At 39.4% G+C, this 17,216-nt stretch overlaps 1 non-coding gene and 1 pseudogene across 1 annotated transcript; one reads left to right on the forward strand and one right to left on the reverse strand.

The window, feature by feature from the left end:
- Positions 1-4,806: 4,806 nt before the first annotated feature.
- Positions 4,807-4,985, forward strand: LOC135031436 (U1 spliceosomal RNA; annotated as a pseudogene).
- A 3,252-nt stretch (positions 4,986-8,237) lies between these two features.
- On the reverse strand, positions 8,238-8,400 carry LOC135031397 (U1 spliceosomal RNA). The gene has a single exon (XR_010227111.1). It is a non-coding gene; the product is annotated as a U1 spliceosomal RNA (small nuclear RNA).
- Between the last annotated feature and the right edge of the window lie 8,816 nt (positions 8,401-17,216).

Consider the following 17,216-nt stretch of genomic DNA (forward strand, 5'->3'; position numbering starts at 1 on the left):
GCACACAATCTCTACCGTAAATGCGCATACCGTGCGCCTGCGGGTGCCCGCAACAGCGAGTATGCGCACGCACGGGAGAGCGCACGCATGCGCAGCAGGGACACATATGAGGTGCAAATATGGCAGTGTGCATCGTGATATTTTTCTGACTTTGACAGCTTACATGATTCTCCGCCCAGCGAAGAATTCTGGTGGCTTCCGCCATCGCCACTCTGCTCCTTGTGCCGCCTTGGCGGTTTACATGAACTAGTGCGGTGACGTTGTCTGACTGGATCAGAACTGGTTGGTCGCGAAGTAAGGTCTCCGCTTGACATAGGGCGTTGTATATGGCCCTTAGCTCCAGGATGTTGATGTGAAGACAAGTCTCCTGACTTGACCAAAGACCTTGGAAATTTCTTCCCTGTGTGGCTGCTCCCCAACCTCGGAGGCTCGCGTTCGTGGTCACCAGGATCCAGTCCTGAATGCCGAACCTGCGGCCCTCTAGAAGGTGAGCACTCTGCAGCCACCACAGGAGAGATACCCTGGCCCTGGGGGACAGGGTGATCAACTGATGAATCTGTAGATGTGACCCGGACCACTTGTCCAGTAGGTCCCATTGCAAGATCCTCGCATGGAACCTGCCGAAGGGAATGGCCTCGTATGATGCCACCATCATTCCCAGGACTCGAGTGCAGTGATGCACTGACACCTGTTTTGGTTTCAATAGGTTCCTGACCAGAGTCATGAGTTCCTGAGCCTTTTCTATCGGAAGATAAACCCTTTTCTGGTCCGTATCCAGAATAATGCCCAAGCAAAGTCAGACGAGTCGTAGGAACCAACTGCGACTTCGGGATATTGAGAATCCAGCCGTGTTGCTGTAACACCTTCAGTGAAAGTTATACGCTGTTCAGCAACTGCTCTCTTGATCTCGCTTTTATGAGGAGATCGTTCAAGTACGGGATAATTGTGACACCTTGCTTTCGCAGGAGCACCATAATTTCCGTCATTACCTTGGTGAAAATTCTCGGAGAAAATTCTGGAGAGACCAAACGGCAACGTCTGAAATTGGTAATGACAATACTGTACCGCAAATCTTAGGTACGCCTGATGAGGTGGATAAATGAGTACATGAAGGTATGCATCCTTTATGTCCAGAGATATCATAAAATCCCCCCCTTCTAGGCTGGCGATGACCGCTCTTAGCGATTCCATCTTGAACTTGAACCTTTTCAAGTATAGGTTCAGGGATTTTAAATTTAATATGGGTCTGACCAAACCGTCCGGTTTTGGGACTACAAACAGGGTCGAATAATTTCCATTTCCTTGTTGAAGCAGGGGAACCTTGACCACCACCTGTTGAAGATACAATTTGTGAATTGCATTTAACACTATCTCCCTTTCCTGGGGAGAAGATGGTAGGGCCGATTTGAAAAACCGGCGAGGAGGCACCTCTTCGAATTTCAGCTTGTAACCCTGAGAAACAATTTCTATTGCCTAGGGATCCACCTGCGAATGAACCCAGATGTGGCTGAAAACTCGAAGACGTGCCCCCAACTGGGCGGACTCCTTTAGCGGAGCCCCAGCGTCATGCGGTGGATTTTGTAGAGGCCGGGGAGGACTTCTGTTCCTGGGAACTAGCTGTGTTGTGCAGCTTCTTCCCTCTGCCCTTACCTCTGGCAAGAAAGGACACACCTCGTACTTTCTTGTTTCTCTGTGATCGAAAGGACTGCATTTGATAATGTGGTGCTTTCTTAGGCTGTGAGGGAATATAAGGCAAAAAATTTGATTTACCAGCTGTAGCTGTGGAGACTAGGTCCGAGAGACCTTCCCCAAACAATTCCTCACCCCTGTAAGGTAAAACCTCCATATACCTTTTTGAGTCGGCATCACCTGTCCATTGCCGGGTCCATAGGACTCGTCTAGCAGAAATTGACATAGCGTTTATTCTAGAACCCAGTAGACTAATGTCACTTTGAGCATCTCTTATATATAGGACAGCATCTTTTATATGCCCTATGGTCAATAACATAGCATCCTTATCTAGGGTCTCAATCTCTGCTGATAAGGTATCTGTCCATGCTGCCACCGCGCTACAACCCCGGCCGACGCAATTGCCGGTCTGAGTAAGGTACCAGAATGTGTGTAAATGAACTTTAGGGTAACCTCCTGCTTGCGGTCAGCATGGTCCCTGATGGTAGCCGTATCCTGGGATGGCAGCGCTACCTTTTTGGATAAGCGTGTCAATGCTTTATCCACCCTAGGGGAGGATTCCCACCGTATCCTGTCCATTGGCGGGAAAGGATACGCCATAAGAATCCTTTTGGGAATCTGCAGCTTTTTGTCTGGAGATTCCCAAGCTTTTTCACATAATTCGTTCAACTCATGTGAGGGGGGAAAGGTTATCTCAGGTTTCTTTCCCTTATAGATGTGTACCCTCGTGTCAGGGACAGGGGACTCTGTGATGTGCAAAACATCTTTTATTGCAATAATCATATATCGAATACATTTAGCCAATTTTGGCTGTAACTTTGCATCATCGTAGTCGACACTGGAGTCAGAATCCGTGTCGGTATCTGTGTCAACTATTTGGGATAGTGGGCGCTTTTGAGACCCCGAAGGTCCCTGCGACATAGGGACAGGCATGGGTTGACTCCCTGACTGTTCCCTAGCTTCAGCTTTGTCTAATCTCTTGTGTAATAAGTTTACATTAGCACTTAAAACATTTCACATATCCATTCAGTCAGGTGTCGGCGTTGTCGATGGAGACACCACATTAATTTGCTCCTGCTCCTCTCTAGGAGAGCCTTCTACCTCAGACATGTCGACACACGTGTACCGACACACCATACACTCAGGGAATCCTCTTATCTGAGGACAGTTCCCCAACAAGGCCCTTTGGAGAGACAGAGAGAGAGAGTATGCCAGCACACACCCCAGCGCTATATGACCCAGGAAAAAAACACAATAATTTTATGTTTACCCAGTAGCGCTGTATTTCCATATATATATGCGCCTAATTATGTGCCCCCCTCTTCTTTAAGACCCTCTTTCTACCGTGGTATAAGCAGGGGAGAGTCCGTGGAGCTTCCCCTCAGCGGTGCTGTGGAGAAAATGGTGCTGGTGAGTGCTGAGGGAGAAGCCCCACCCCCTCAGCGACGGGCTTCTGTCCCGCTCAAATATAGTAAAAAAATGGCGGGGGCTCTTATATATATATATACAGTGCCTAGCTGCATATATATTTATTTTGCCAAAGAGAGGTCTATATTGCTGCCCAGGGCGTCCCCCCTGAGCCCTTCACCCTTACACTGACTGCCGTGTGTGAGGTGTATGGGAGCAATGGAGCACAGCTTTACTGCTGTGCGTTACCTCAGTGAAGATCATGAAGTCTTCCGCCGCCTCTGAAGTCTTCTTTTCTTCTCATACTCACCCGGCTTCTATCTTCCGGCTCTGCGAGGGGGACGGCGGCGCGGCTCTGGGACGGACGGCGAGGGTGAGACCTGCGTACCGATCCCTCTGGAGCTAATGCTGTACAGTAGCCTAAGAAGCAGAGCCTATCAACTCACAGAAGTAGGTGTGCATCTCTCCCCTCCGCCCCTCGATGCAGGGAGTCTGTTGCCAGCAGGCTCCCTGAAAATAAAAAAATCTAACAAATATACTTTCTGTCAGGAAACTCAGGAGAGCTCCCTGAAAAGCACCCAGTCTCCTCTGGGCACAGTAGTAAACTGAGGTCTGGAGGAGGGGCATAGAGGGAGGAGCCAGTGCACACCCAGATCTAAAGTCTTTCTTTAAGTGCCCATGTCTCCTGCGGAGCCCGTCTATCCCCCATGGTCCTTACGGAGTCCCCAGCATCCTCTAGGACGTAAGAGAAAAATTATGCTGGCAGAAAAATCCAATTGAGTGATTAAACAGCTCCAGAGCTGCTCTGTAAGGCAAGTAAAAGGGTGTGGGCCCTGCAGCACTACCTGTAGTTTGCATTGTGCATTGGAAGCCTAGTTTGCTGTCTGTTTCCACTTCTTTTTTCTTGAGCCCCTCCCGCCTATACCCTTGTGCACTATCCTGACTTCTCCTCCCGTCTGCTTACTTTGTGCCTTCCAATGCACAATGCAAACTACAGGTAGTGCTGCAGGGCCCACACCCTTTTACTTGCCTTACAGAGCAGCTCTTGAGCTGTTACAGTGCCCAGCTGCTGCAAGAAATCAGCGTGAATGCTTCAGGGGCTGGGGCATGGCCAACATGAGCCCCACACCGAAGGAGGGTGGGGGTGTTTAATGCGAACTAGGGGTCTCGCACAATGCGAACTACAGGTAGTGCTGCAGGGCCCACACCCTTTTACTTGCCTTACAGAGCAGCTCTGGAGCTGTTACAGTGCCCAGCTGCTGCAAGAAATCAGCTTGAATGCTTCAGGGGCTGGGGCATAGCCAACATGAGCCCCACACCGACGGAGGGTGGAGGTGTTTAATGCAAACTAGGGGTCATCCAAGTGCCGCAAAAGGCCGCCATGCCCTGCACGCCCCTTTTCTCTTTTCATATGCAGACGAGGGTTGAAGCCAACTTTGACCCACTGCTTGGATGACATCGCCATATGCAAATCCATCTGCTGCAGGCCTTCCCCCAGGAATGCTTGCACTAGTTGTTGCATTTGGTTTGTTGTTTGGGGGTGCTTCAGTATTAGGCAGCCTTCTGCCCTCCCATGTTCATCTGAAAATATGTGTTCTCCCTGCAGTTGTTGTCCCCAGATGAGAGTTCCCTTGTGCTGCCTCAGTTGAATCTCCTTTACTTGACAGAGATGTGCCTGAGCAGCGGCCCTCCCCAGCCCTATCCCAAATCATACTTATTTTGCATAGGAGATACCATGGTCATGAAGACTGTTCTCCCAGGGTGCGGTTCATTCATTGCATTCTGGGTATGCTGACCCCTGTGATTTCCCCAAATGTGGGAAACTCGACTGCATTATTTAATGCGAACTAGGGGTCATCCAAGCACCGCAAAAGGCCGCCATGCCCTGCATACCCCTTTTCTCTTTTCATAAGCAGACGAGGTTTGAAGCCAACTTTGACCCACTGCTTGGATGACATCACTTGCTGCCTTTCCAATGAAGCAAGTTTAATTTAATAATAGGTGAAAAACCATCCCTACAAAGGTGTTAATCAGATACTTGGCTTTGTGGACACTTTTCAGAGCACAAATTTGTTAGCATAAAAATAAAGCCAGAAAATGAAGAGCTGTTTAATCACTCAATTGGATTTTTCTGCCAGCATATTTCTTTTTCTCTGCAACCCACTGCTAAATTGTGCTTTGTGGCTGTTTTTTTTATAAAATCACTTAATCAAATCTAACTCTGATTACATCAGAGAAGGCCAGGTACCCTACACCATAAGAGGTGGTTTGAAATTTTTACTTGTCTACTTAAAGATCACCAAAATCTGATAACGAGGTCAATTACGTCCCTAGGTGGGATTGAACCACCAACCTTTTGGTTAACAACTGAACACGCTAACTGTTTGCACCTCAGAGACACTTTGCAAAAGTACATACTGACAAAGGTTAATAAGCATTCATCTAGAACGTTTCCTAGAAAAACTTTAAAAAGTCAATAATCTGGAGAGTTTTTGTAAGATGTTCCTTCCATCAACCAATGAAGAAACACATTGGTACTTTCCCATGATGAGTGAGTGCTTCAGGATCTCTTGCACTTACATGTGCAGCAAAGGACTACAATGGAAGCATGCTGGGCCTATAACCCAGAGGTAGGCAGATTGCAACTGTCCTCTGCTATATGCATTTTTTTTGTTAATTAAAGTAATCCAAAACTGGGATTGATATTTTGGCTCTTTTATTTTTACTTAAAGTACAATAACTTTTACTGTTTTAATTTGTTTTAATAATATATTGACAGTATTGTTTTCTTTCAAAAATCCACTTAATTTTCTTTACCCTATTATTAAAATGGTAATTGACAAAAACAAACTACATTGTCACCAGAAGAGCAATACAAAATGTACAAGTGATATATTAAAATCATCTTTTCAGCTTGAATTTCAATGATGCATTGAGGTAACGATTTTGTGAGAAACATCTTCACCCTTAAATAAAGATTTTCTTAATTCCCTACCTGTGTGCTAATTAGATATCACCTTGTTTTCACATTAAACAGACTTTCACATGAGAAAGCAGCAAGGATGCAGTGGCGTTAATGTTTCCTGGTGTCAACCTGTATTATTTCAGTAGACATTGAAATGAGGATGCATCTTGCTGCCTTTCCAATGAAGCAAGTTTAATTTAGTAATAGGTTAAAAACCATCCCTACAAAGGTGTTAATCAGAGACTTGGCTTTGTGGACACTTTTCAGAGAACAAATTTGTTAGCATAAAAATAAAGCCAGAAAATGAAGAGCTGTTTAATCACTCAATTGGATTTTTCTGCCAGCATTTTTCTTTTTCTCTGCAACCCACTGCTAAATTGTGCTTCCTAGCTGTTTTTTTTATAAAATCACTTAATCAAATCTAACTCTGATTACATCAGAGAAGGCCAGGTACCCTACACCATAAGAGGGGGTTTGAAATTTTGACTTGTCTACTTAAAGATCACCGAAATCTGATAACAAGGTCAATTACGTCCTTGGGTGGGATTGAACCACCAACCTTTTGGTTAATAGCCTTATACACTAACTGATTGCGCCACAGCGACACTTTTCAAAAGTACATACTGACAAAGGCTTATAAGCATTCATCTAGAACGTTTCCTAGAAACATTTTAAAAAGTCAATAATGTGGAGAGTTTTTGTAAGATGTTTCTTCCATCAACCAATGAAGAAACACATTGGTACTTTCCTATGATGAGTGAGTGCTTCAGGATCTCTTGCACTTACATGTGCAGCAGAGTACTGTAATGGAAGCATGCTGGGTCCATAACCCAGAGGTAGGCAGATTGAAACTATCCTCTGCTATATGCATTGTTTTTATTAATTAAAGTAATCCAAAACTGGGATTGATATTTTTGCTCTTTTATTTTTACTTAAAGTACAATAACTTTTACCATTTTAATTTGTTTTAATAGTATATTGACAGTATTGTTTTCTTTCAAAAATCCAATTAATTTTCTTTACCCGATTATTAAAATGGTAATTGACAAAAACAATCTACATTGTCACCAGAAGAGCAGTACAAAATGTACAAGTGATATATTAAAATCATCTTTCCAGCTTGAATTTCAATGATGCCTTGGTGCAACAATTTTGTGAGAAACATCTTCACCCATAAAGAAAGATTTTCTTAATTCCTTACCTGTGTGCTGATTAGATATCACCTTGTTTTTACATTAAACAGACTTCCCCATGAGGAAGCAGCAAGGATGCAGTGACGTTTATGTTTCCTGGTGTCAACCTGTATTATTTCAGTAGACATTGAAATGAGGATGCATCTTGCTGCCTTTCCAATGAAGCAAGTTTAATTCAGTAATAGGTGAAAAACCATTCCTACAAAGGTGTTAATCAGAGACTTGGCTTTGTGGACACTTTTCAGAGAGCAAATTTGTTAGCATAAACATAAAATCAGAAAATGAAGAGCTGTTTAATCACTCAATTGGACTTTTCTGCCAGCATAATTTTTTTTCTCTGCAACCCACTGCTAAATTGTGCTTCCTAGCTGTTTTTTATAAAATCACTTAATCAAATCTAATTCTGATTACATCAGAGAAGGCCGGGTACCCTACACCATAAGAGGGGGTTTGAAATTTTGACTTGTCTACTTAAAGATCACCAAAATCTGATAACAAGGTCTATTACGTCCCTGGGTGGGATTGAATCACCAACCTTTAGGTTAATAGCCATACACACTAACTGATTGCGCCACAGCGACACTTTGCAAAAGTACATACTGACAAAGGCTAATAAGCATTCATCTAGATCGTTTCCTAGAAAAACTTTAAAAAGTCAATAATCTGGAGAATTTTTGTAAGAAACACATTGGTACATTCCCATGATGAGTGAGTGCTTCAGGATCTCTTGCACTTACATGGGCTATTAACCAAAAGGTTCCCACCCAGTGATGTAATTGACCTTGTGATCAGATTTTGGTGATCTTTAAGTAGACAAGTCAAAATTTCAAACCCCCTCTTATGGTGTAGGGTACCTGGCCTTCTCTGACGTAATCAGAGTTAGATTTAATTAAGGTGCACAAGGGCATAGAAGGGAGCGGTTTAAGAAAAGAGAAGTGGAAACAGACAGCAAACTAGGCTGGAGAGAGACCTGAGACAAAGAGATCTGAATTATACGAGAGCCGACCAGGGGAAACACAAATTATGCAGTCAAGTTTCCCACATTTGGGGAAATCGCAGGAGCAGCACACCCAGAGTGCAATGGGTGAGCCTTTCCCTGGGAGAAGCACCTTCCTGATCATAGTATCTCACCTGGCAGGTAAGTAGGAGTTGGGCTAGTGCTGGGGAGGGTCGCTGCTCGGGTACCCCCCTGTCAAGTGAAGGAGATCCAACTGAGGCAGCACAAGGGAACTCTCGAAAGAAGAACAAGGCTAGAGGAAGATCTGAGACAAAGAAATCTGACTTTTACCAGAGCTGACCAGAGGAAAGCACAAACACAGTACCCCACTACCACCAGGAAACATTAACGCCACTGCATCCTTGCTGCTTTCTCATGTGGAAGTCTATTTAATGTGAAAACAAGGTGATATCTAATTAGCACACAGAAAAGAAAATTAAGTGAATTTTTGAAAGAAAACAATACTGTCAATATACTATTAAAACAAATTAAAATGGTAAAAGTTATTGTACTTTAAGTAAAAATAAAAGAGCAAAAATATCAATCCCAGTTTTGGATTACTTTAATTAACAAAAAAAATGCATATAGCAGAGGATAGTTTCAATCTTTCTACCTCTGGGTTATGGGCCCAGCATGCTTCCATTGCAGTACTTTGCTGCACATGTAAGTGCAAGAGATCCTGAAGCACTCACTCATCATGGGAAAGTACCAATGTGTTTCTTCATTGGTTGATGGCAGAAACATCTTACAAAAACACTCCAGATTATTGACTTTTTAAAGTTTTTCTAGGAAACGTTCTAGATGATTGTTTATTAGCCTTTGTCAGTATGTAATTTTGCAAAGTGTCGCTGTGGCGCAATCAGTTAGTGTGTATGGCTATTAACCAAAAGGTTGGTGGTTCAATCCCACCCAGGGATGTAATTGACTTTGTTATCAGATTTTGGTGATCTTTAAGTAGACAAGTCAAAATTTCAAACCCCCTGTTATGGTGTTAGGTATTTAGACTTCTCTGATGTAATCAGAGTTAGATTTGATTCAGTGATTTTATAAAAACAGCTAGGAAGCACAATTTAGCAGTGGGTTGCAGAGAAAAAGAAATATGCTGGCAAAAAAATCCAATTGAGTGATTAAACAGCTCTTGGATGGTTTTTCACCTATTACTAAATTAAACTTGCTTCATTGGAAAGGCAGCAAGATGCATCCTCATTTCAATATCTACTGAAATAATACAGGTTGACACCAGGAAACATTAACGCCACTGCATCCTTGCTGCTTTCTCATGTGGAAGTCTGTTTAATGTGAAAACAAGGTGATATCTAATTAGCACACAGGTAAGGAATTAAGAAAATCTTTATTAAAGGGTGAAGATGTTTCTCACAAAATCGTTGCCCCAATGCATCATTGAAATTCAAGCTGGAAAGATGATTTTAATATATCACTTGTACATTTTGTATTGCTCTTCTGGTGACAATGTAGTTTGTTTTTGTCAATTACCATTTTAATAATCGGGTAAAGAAAATTAATTGGATTTTTTAAAGAAAACAATACTGTCAATATACTATTAAAACAAATTAAAATGGTAAAAGTTATTGTACTTTAAGTAAAAATAAAAGAGCAAAAATATCAATCCCAGTTTTGGATTACTTTAATTAACAAAAAAAAATGCATATAGCAGAGGATAGTTTCAATCTGCCTACCTCTGGGTTATGGACCCAGCATGCTTCCATTACAGTACTCTGCTGCACATGTAAGTGCAAGAGGTCCTGAAGCACTCACTTATCATGGGAAAGTTCCAATGTGTTTCTTTATTGGTTGATGGAAGAAACATCTTACAAAAACTCTCCACATTATTGACTTTTTAAAATGTTTCTAGGAAACGTTCTAGATGAATGCTTATTAGCATTTGTCAGTATGTACTTTTGCAAAGTGTCGCTGTGGCGCAATCAGTCTGTGTGTATGGTTATTAACTAAAAGGTTGGTGGTTCAATCCCACCCAGGGACGTAATTGACCTTGTTATCAGATTTTGGTGATCTTTAAGTAGACAAGTCAAAATTTCAAACCCCCTGTTATGGTGTAGGGTACCTGGCCTTCTCTGATGTAATCAGAGTTAGATTTGATTCAGTGATTTTATAAAAACAGCTAGGAAGCACAATTTAGCAGTGAGTTGCAGAGAAAAAGAAATATGCTGGCAAAAAAATCCAATTGAGTGATTAAACAGCTCTTCATTTTCTGGCTTTATTTTTATGCTAACAAATTTGTTCTCTGAAAAGTGTCCACAAAGCCAAGTCTCTGATTAACACCTTTGTAGGGATGGTTTTTCACCTATTACTAAATTAAACTTGCTTCATTGGAAAGGCAGCAAGATGCATCCTCATTTCAATGTCTACTGAAATAATACAGGTTGACACCAGGAAACATTAACGCCACTGCATCCTTGCTGCTTTCGCATGTGGAAGTCTGTTTAATGTGAAAACAAGGTGATATCTAATTAGCACACAGGTAAGGAATTAAGAAAATCTTTATTTAAGGGTGAAGATGTTTCTCACAAAATCGTTGCCCCAATGCATCATTGAAATTCAAGCTGGAAAGATGATTTTAATATATCACTTGTACATTTTGTATTGCTCTTCTGGTGACAATGTAGTTTGTTTTTGTCAATTACCATTATAAAAATAGGGTAAAGAAAATTAAGTGGATTTTTGAAAGAAAACAATACTGTCAATATACTATTAAAACAAATTAAAATGGTAAAAGTTATTGTACTTTAAAGTAAAAATAAAAGAGCAAAAATATCAATCCCAGTTTTGGATTACTTTAATTAACAATAAAAAATGCATATAGCAGAGGATAGTTTCAATCTGCCTACCTCTGGGTTATGGGCCCAGCATGTTTCCAATGCAGTACTCTGCTGCACATGTAAGTGCAAGAGATCCTGAAGCACTCACTCATCATGGGAAAGTACCAATGTGTTTCTTCGTTGGTTGATGGAAGAAACATCTTACAAAAACTCTCCAGATTATTGACTTTTTAAAGTTTTTCTAGGAAACGTTCTAGATGAATGCTTATTAGCCTTTGTCAGTATGTAAGTTTGCAAAGTGTCTCTGTGGCGCAATCGGTTAGTGTGTTTGGTTATTAATCAAAGGGTTGGTGGTTCAATCCCACCCAGGGATGTAATTGACCTTATTATCAGATTTTGGTGATCTTTAAGTAGACTAGTCAAAATTTCAAACCCCCTCTTATGGTGTAGGGTACCTGGCCTTCTCTGATGTAATCAGAGTTAGATTTGATTAAGTGATTTTATAAAAAAACAGCTAGGAAGCACAATTTAGCAGTGGGTTGCAGAGAAAAAGAAATATGCTGGCAGAAAAATCCAATTGAGTGATTAAACTGCTCTTCATTTTCTGGCTTTATTTTTATGCTAACTAATTTGTTCTCTGAAAAGTGTCCACAAAGCCAAGTGTCTGATTAACATCTTTGTAGGGATGGTTTTTCACCTATTACTAAATTAAACTTGCTTCATTGGAAAGGCAGCAAGATGCATCCTCATTTCAATATCTACGGAAATAATACAGGTTGACACCAGGAAACATTAACGCCACTGCATCTTTGCTGTTTTCTCATGTGGAAGTCTGTTTAATGTGAAAACAAGGTGATATCTAATTAGCACACAGGTAAGGAATTAAGAAAATCTTTATTTAAGGGTGAAGATGTTTCTCACAAAATCGTTGCCCCAATGCATCATTGAAATTCAAGCTGGAAAGATGATTTTAATATATCACTTGTACATTTTGTATTGCTCTTCTGGTGACAATGTAGTTTGTTTTTGTCAATTACCATTTTAATAATCGGGTAAAGAAAATTAATTGGATTTTTGAAAGAAAACAATACTGTCAATATACTATTAAAACAAATTAAAATGGTAAAAGTTATTGTACTTTAAGTAAAAATAAAAGAGCACAAATATCAATCCCAGTTTTGGATTACTTTAATTAACAAAAAAAATGCATATAGCAGAGGATAGTTTCAATCTGCCTACCTCTGGGTTATGGACCCAGCATGCTTCCATTACAGTACTCTGCTGCACATGTAAGTGCAAGAGATCCTGAAGCACTCACTCATCATGGGAAAGTACCAATGTGTTTCTTCATTGGTTGATGGAAGAAACATCTTACAAAAACTCTCCACATTATTGACTTTTTAAAATGTTTCTAGGAATCGTTCTAGATGAATGCTTATTAGTCTTTGTCAGTAAGTACTTTTGCAAAGTGTCGCTGTGGCGCAATCAGTTAGTGTGTGAGGCTATTAACCAAAAGGTTGGTGGTTCAATCCCACCCAGGGACTTAATTGACCTTGTTATCAGATTTTGGTGATCTTTAAGTAGACAAGTCAAAATTTCAAACCCCCTGTTATGGTGTAGGGTACCTGGCCTTCTCTGATGTAGTTAGATTTGATTCAGTGATTTTATAAAAACAGCTAGGAAGCACAATTTAGCAGTGGGTTGCAGAGAAAAAGAAATATGCTGGCAGAAAAATCCAATTGAGTGATTAAACAGCTCTTCATTTTCTGGCTTTATTTTTATGCTAACTAATTTGTTCTCTGAAAAGTGTCCACAAAGCCAAGTATCTGATTAACATATTTGTAGGGATGGTTTTTCATCTATTACTAAATTAAACTTGCTTCATTGGAAAGGCAGCAAGATGCATCCTCATTTCAATATCTACTGAAATAATACAGGTTGACACCAGGAAACATTAACGCCACTGCATCCTTGCTGCTTTCTCATGTGGAAGTCTGTTTAATGTGAAAACAAGGTGATATCTAATTAGCACACAGGTAAGGAATTAAGAAAATCTTTATTTAAGGGTGAAGATGTTTCTCACATAATCGTTGCCCCAATGCATCATTGAAATTCAAGCTGGAAAGATGATTTTAATGTATCACTTGTACATTTTGTATTGCTCTTCTGGTGACAATGTAGTTTGTTTTTGTCAATTACCATTTTAATAATAGGGTAAAGAAAATTAAGTGGATTTTTGAAAGAAAACAATACTGTCAATATACTATTAAAACAAATTAAAATGGTAAAAGTTATTGTACTTTAAGTAAAAATAAAAGCTAAAATATCAATCCCAGTTTTGGATTACTTTAATGAACAAAAAAAAATGCATATAGCAAAGGATAGTTTCAATCTGCCTACCTCTGGGTTATGGGCCCAGCATGCTTCCATTGCAGTACTCTGCTGCACATTTAAGTGCAAGAGATCCTGAAGCACTCACTCATCATGCGAAAGTACCAATGTGTTTCTTCATTGGTTGCTGGAAGAAACATCTTACAAAAACTCTCCAGATTATTGACTTTTTAAAGTTTTTCTAGGAAACGTTCTAGATGAATGCTTATTAGTCTTTGTCAGTATGGACTTTTTGCAAAGTGTCTCTGTGGCGCAATCTGTTAGTGTGTTCAGCTATTAATCAAAAGGTTGGTGGTTCAATCCCACCCAGGGACGTAATTGACCTTGTGATCAGATTTTGGTGATATTTAAGTAGACAAGTCAAAATTGCAAACCCTCTCTTATGGTGTAGGGTACCTGGCCTTCTCTGATGTAATCAGAGTTAGATTTGATTAAGTGATTTTATAAAAAAAACAGCTAGGAAGCACAATTTAGCAGTGGGTTGCAGAGAAAAAGAAAAATGCTGGCAGAAAAATCCAATTGAGTGATTAAACAGCTCTTCATTTTCTGGCTTTATTTTTATGATAACAAATTTGTTCTCTGAAAAGTGTCCACAAAGCCAAGTATCTGATTAACATCTTTGTAGGGATGGTTTTTCACCTATTACTAAATTAAACTTGCTTCATTAAAAAGGCAGCAAGATGCATCCTCATTTCAATATCTACAGAAATAATACAGGTTGACACCAGGAAACATTAACACCACTGCATCTTTGCTGTTTTCTCATGTGGAAGTCTGTTTAATGTGAAAACAAGGTGATATCTAATTAGCACACAGGTAAAGAATTAAGAAAATCTTTATTTAAGGGTGAAGATGTTTCTCACAAAATCGTTGCCCCAATGCATCATTGAAATTCAAGCTGGAAAGATGATTTTAATATATCACTTGTACATTTTGTATTGCTCTTCTGGTGACAATGTAGTTTGTTTTTGTCAATTACCATTTTAATAATCGGGTAAAGAAAATTAATTGGATTTTTGAAAGAAAACAATACTGTCAATATACTATTAAAACAAATTAAAATGGTAAAAGTTATTGTACTTTAAGTAAAAATAAAAGCTAAAATATCAATCCCAGTTTTTGATTACTTTAATGAACAAAAAAAAATGCATATAGCAAAGGATAGTTTCAATCTGCCTACCTCTGGGTTATGGGCCCAGCATGCTTCCATTGCAGTACTCTGCTGCACATGTAAGTGCAAGAGATCCTGAAGCACTCACTCATCATGCGAAAGTACCAATGTGTTTCTTCGTTGGTTGCTGGAAGAAACATCTTACAAAAACTCTCCAGATTATTGACTTTTTAAAGTTTTTTTAGGAAACGTTCTAGATGAATGCTTATTAGTCTTTGTCAGTATGTACTTTTTGCAAAGTGTCTCTGTGGCGCAATTGGTTAGTGTGTTCAGCTATTAATCAAAAAGTTGGTGGTTCAATCCCACCCAGGGACATAATTGACCTTGTGATCAGATTTTGGTGATATTTAAGTAGACAAGTCAAAATTGCAAACCCCCTCTTATGGTGTAGGGTACCTGGCCTTCTCTGATGTAATCAGAGTTAGATTTGATTAAGTGATTTTATAAAAAAACAGCTAGGAAGCACAATTTAGCAGTGGGTTGCAGAGAAAAAGAAAAATGCTGGCAGAAAAATCCAATTGAGTGATTAAACAGCTCTTCATTTTCTGGCTTTATTTTTATGATAACAAATTTGTTCTCTGAAAAGTGTCCACAAAGCCAAGTATCTGATTAACATTTTTGTAGGGATGGTTTTTCACCTATTACTAAATTAAACTTGCTTCATTGGAAAGGCAGCAAGATGCATCCTCATTTCAATATCTACGGAAATAATACAGGTTGACACCAGGAAACATTAATGCCACTGCATCTTTGCTGTTTTCTCATGTGGAAGTCTGTTTAATGTGAAAACAAGGTGATATCTAATTAGCACACAGGTAAGGAATTAAGAAAATCTTTATTTAAGGGTGAAGATGTTTCTCACAAAATCGTTGCCCCAATGCATCATTGAAATTCAAGCTGGAAAGATGATTTTAATATATCACTTGTACATTTTGTATTGCTCTTCTGGTGACAATGTAGTTTGTTTTTGTCAATTACCATTTTAAAAATCGGGTAAAGAAAATTAATTGGATTTTTGAAAGAAAACAATACTGTCAATATACTATTAAAACAAATTAAAATGGTAAAAGTTATTGTACTTTAAGTAAAAATAAAAGAGCAAAAATATCAATCCCAGTTTTGGATTACTTTAATTAACAAAAAAAAAATGCATATAGCAGAGGATAGTTTCAATCTGCCTACCTCTGGGTTATGGACCCAGCATGCTTTCATAACAGTACTCTGCTGCACATGTAAGTGCAAGAGATCCTGAAGCACTCACTCATCATGGGAAAGTACCAATGTGTTTCTTCATTGGTTGATGGAAGAAACATCTTACAAAAACTCTCCAGATTATTGACTATTTAAAGTTTTAAAGGAAACGTTCTAGATGAATGCTTATTAGCCTTTGTCAGTATGTACTTTTGCAAAGTGTCGCTGTGGCGCAATCAGTTAGTGTGTACAGCTATTAACCAAAAGGTTGGTGGTTCAATCCCACCCAGGGACATAATGGACCTTGTTATCAGATTTTGTTGATCTTTAAGTAGACAAGTCAAAATTTCGAAAACCCCTGTTATGGTGTAGGGTACCTGGCCTTCTCTGATGTAATCAGAGTTAGATTTGATTCAGTGATTTTATAAAAACAGCTAGGAAGCACAATTTAGCAGTGGGTTGCAGAGAAAAAGAAATATGCTATCAAAAAAATCCAATTGAGTGATTAAACAGCTCTTCATTTTCTGGCTTTATTTTTATGCTAACAAATTTGTTCTCTGAAAAGTGTCCACAAAGCCAAGTCTCTGATTAACACCTTTGTAGGGATGATTTTTCACCTATTACTAAATTAAACTTGCTTCATTGGAAAGGCAGCAAGATGCATCCTCATTTCAATATCTACTGAAATAATACAGGTTGACACCAGGAAACATTAACGCCACTGCATCATTGCTGCTTTCTCATGTGGAAGTCTGTTTAATGTGAAAACAAGGTGATATCTAATTAGCACACAGGTAAGGAATTAAGAAAATCTTTATTTAAGGGTGAAGATGTTTCTCACAAAATCGTTGCCCCAATGCATCATTGAAATTCAAGCTGGAAAGATGATTTTAATATATCACTTGTACATTTTGTATTGCTCTTCTGGTGACAATGTAGTTTGTTTTTGTCAGTTACCATTTTAATAATCGGGTAAAGAAAATTAATTGGATTTTTGAAAGAAAACAATACTGTCAATATACTATTAAAACAAATTAAAATGGTAAAAGTTATTGTACTTTAAGTAAAAATAAAAGCTAAAATATCAATCCCAGTTTTGGATTACTTTAATGAACAAAAAAAAATGCATATAGCAGAGGATAGTTTCAATCTGCCTACCTCTGGGTTATGGACCCAGCATGCTTCCATCACAGTACTCTGCTGCACATGTAAGTGCAAGAGATCCTGAAGCACTCACTCATCATGGGAAAGTACCAATGTGTTTCTTCATTGGTTGATGGAAGAAACATCTTACAAAAACTCTCCACATTATTGACTTTTTAAAATGTTTCTAGGAATCGTTCTAGATGAATGCTTATTAGCCTTTGTCAGTAAGTACTTTTGCAAAGTGTCGCTGTGGCGCAATCAGTTAGTG

This window comes from Pseudophryne corroboree, unplaced genomic scaffold (genome assembly GCF_028390025.1).
Source record: "Pseudophryne corroboree isolate aPseCor3 unplaced genomic scaffold, aPseCor3.hap2 scaffold_515, whole genome shotgun sequence".
Lineage (NCBI taxonomy): Eukaryota > Metazoa > Chordata > Amphibia > Anura > Myobatrachidae > Pseudophryne > Pseudophryne corroboree.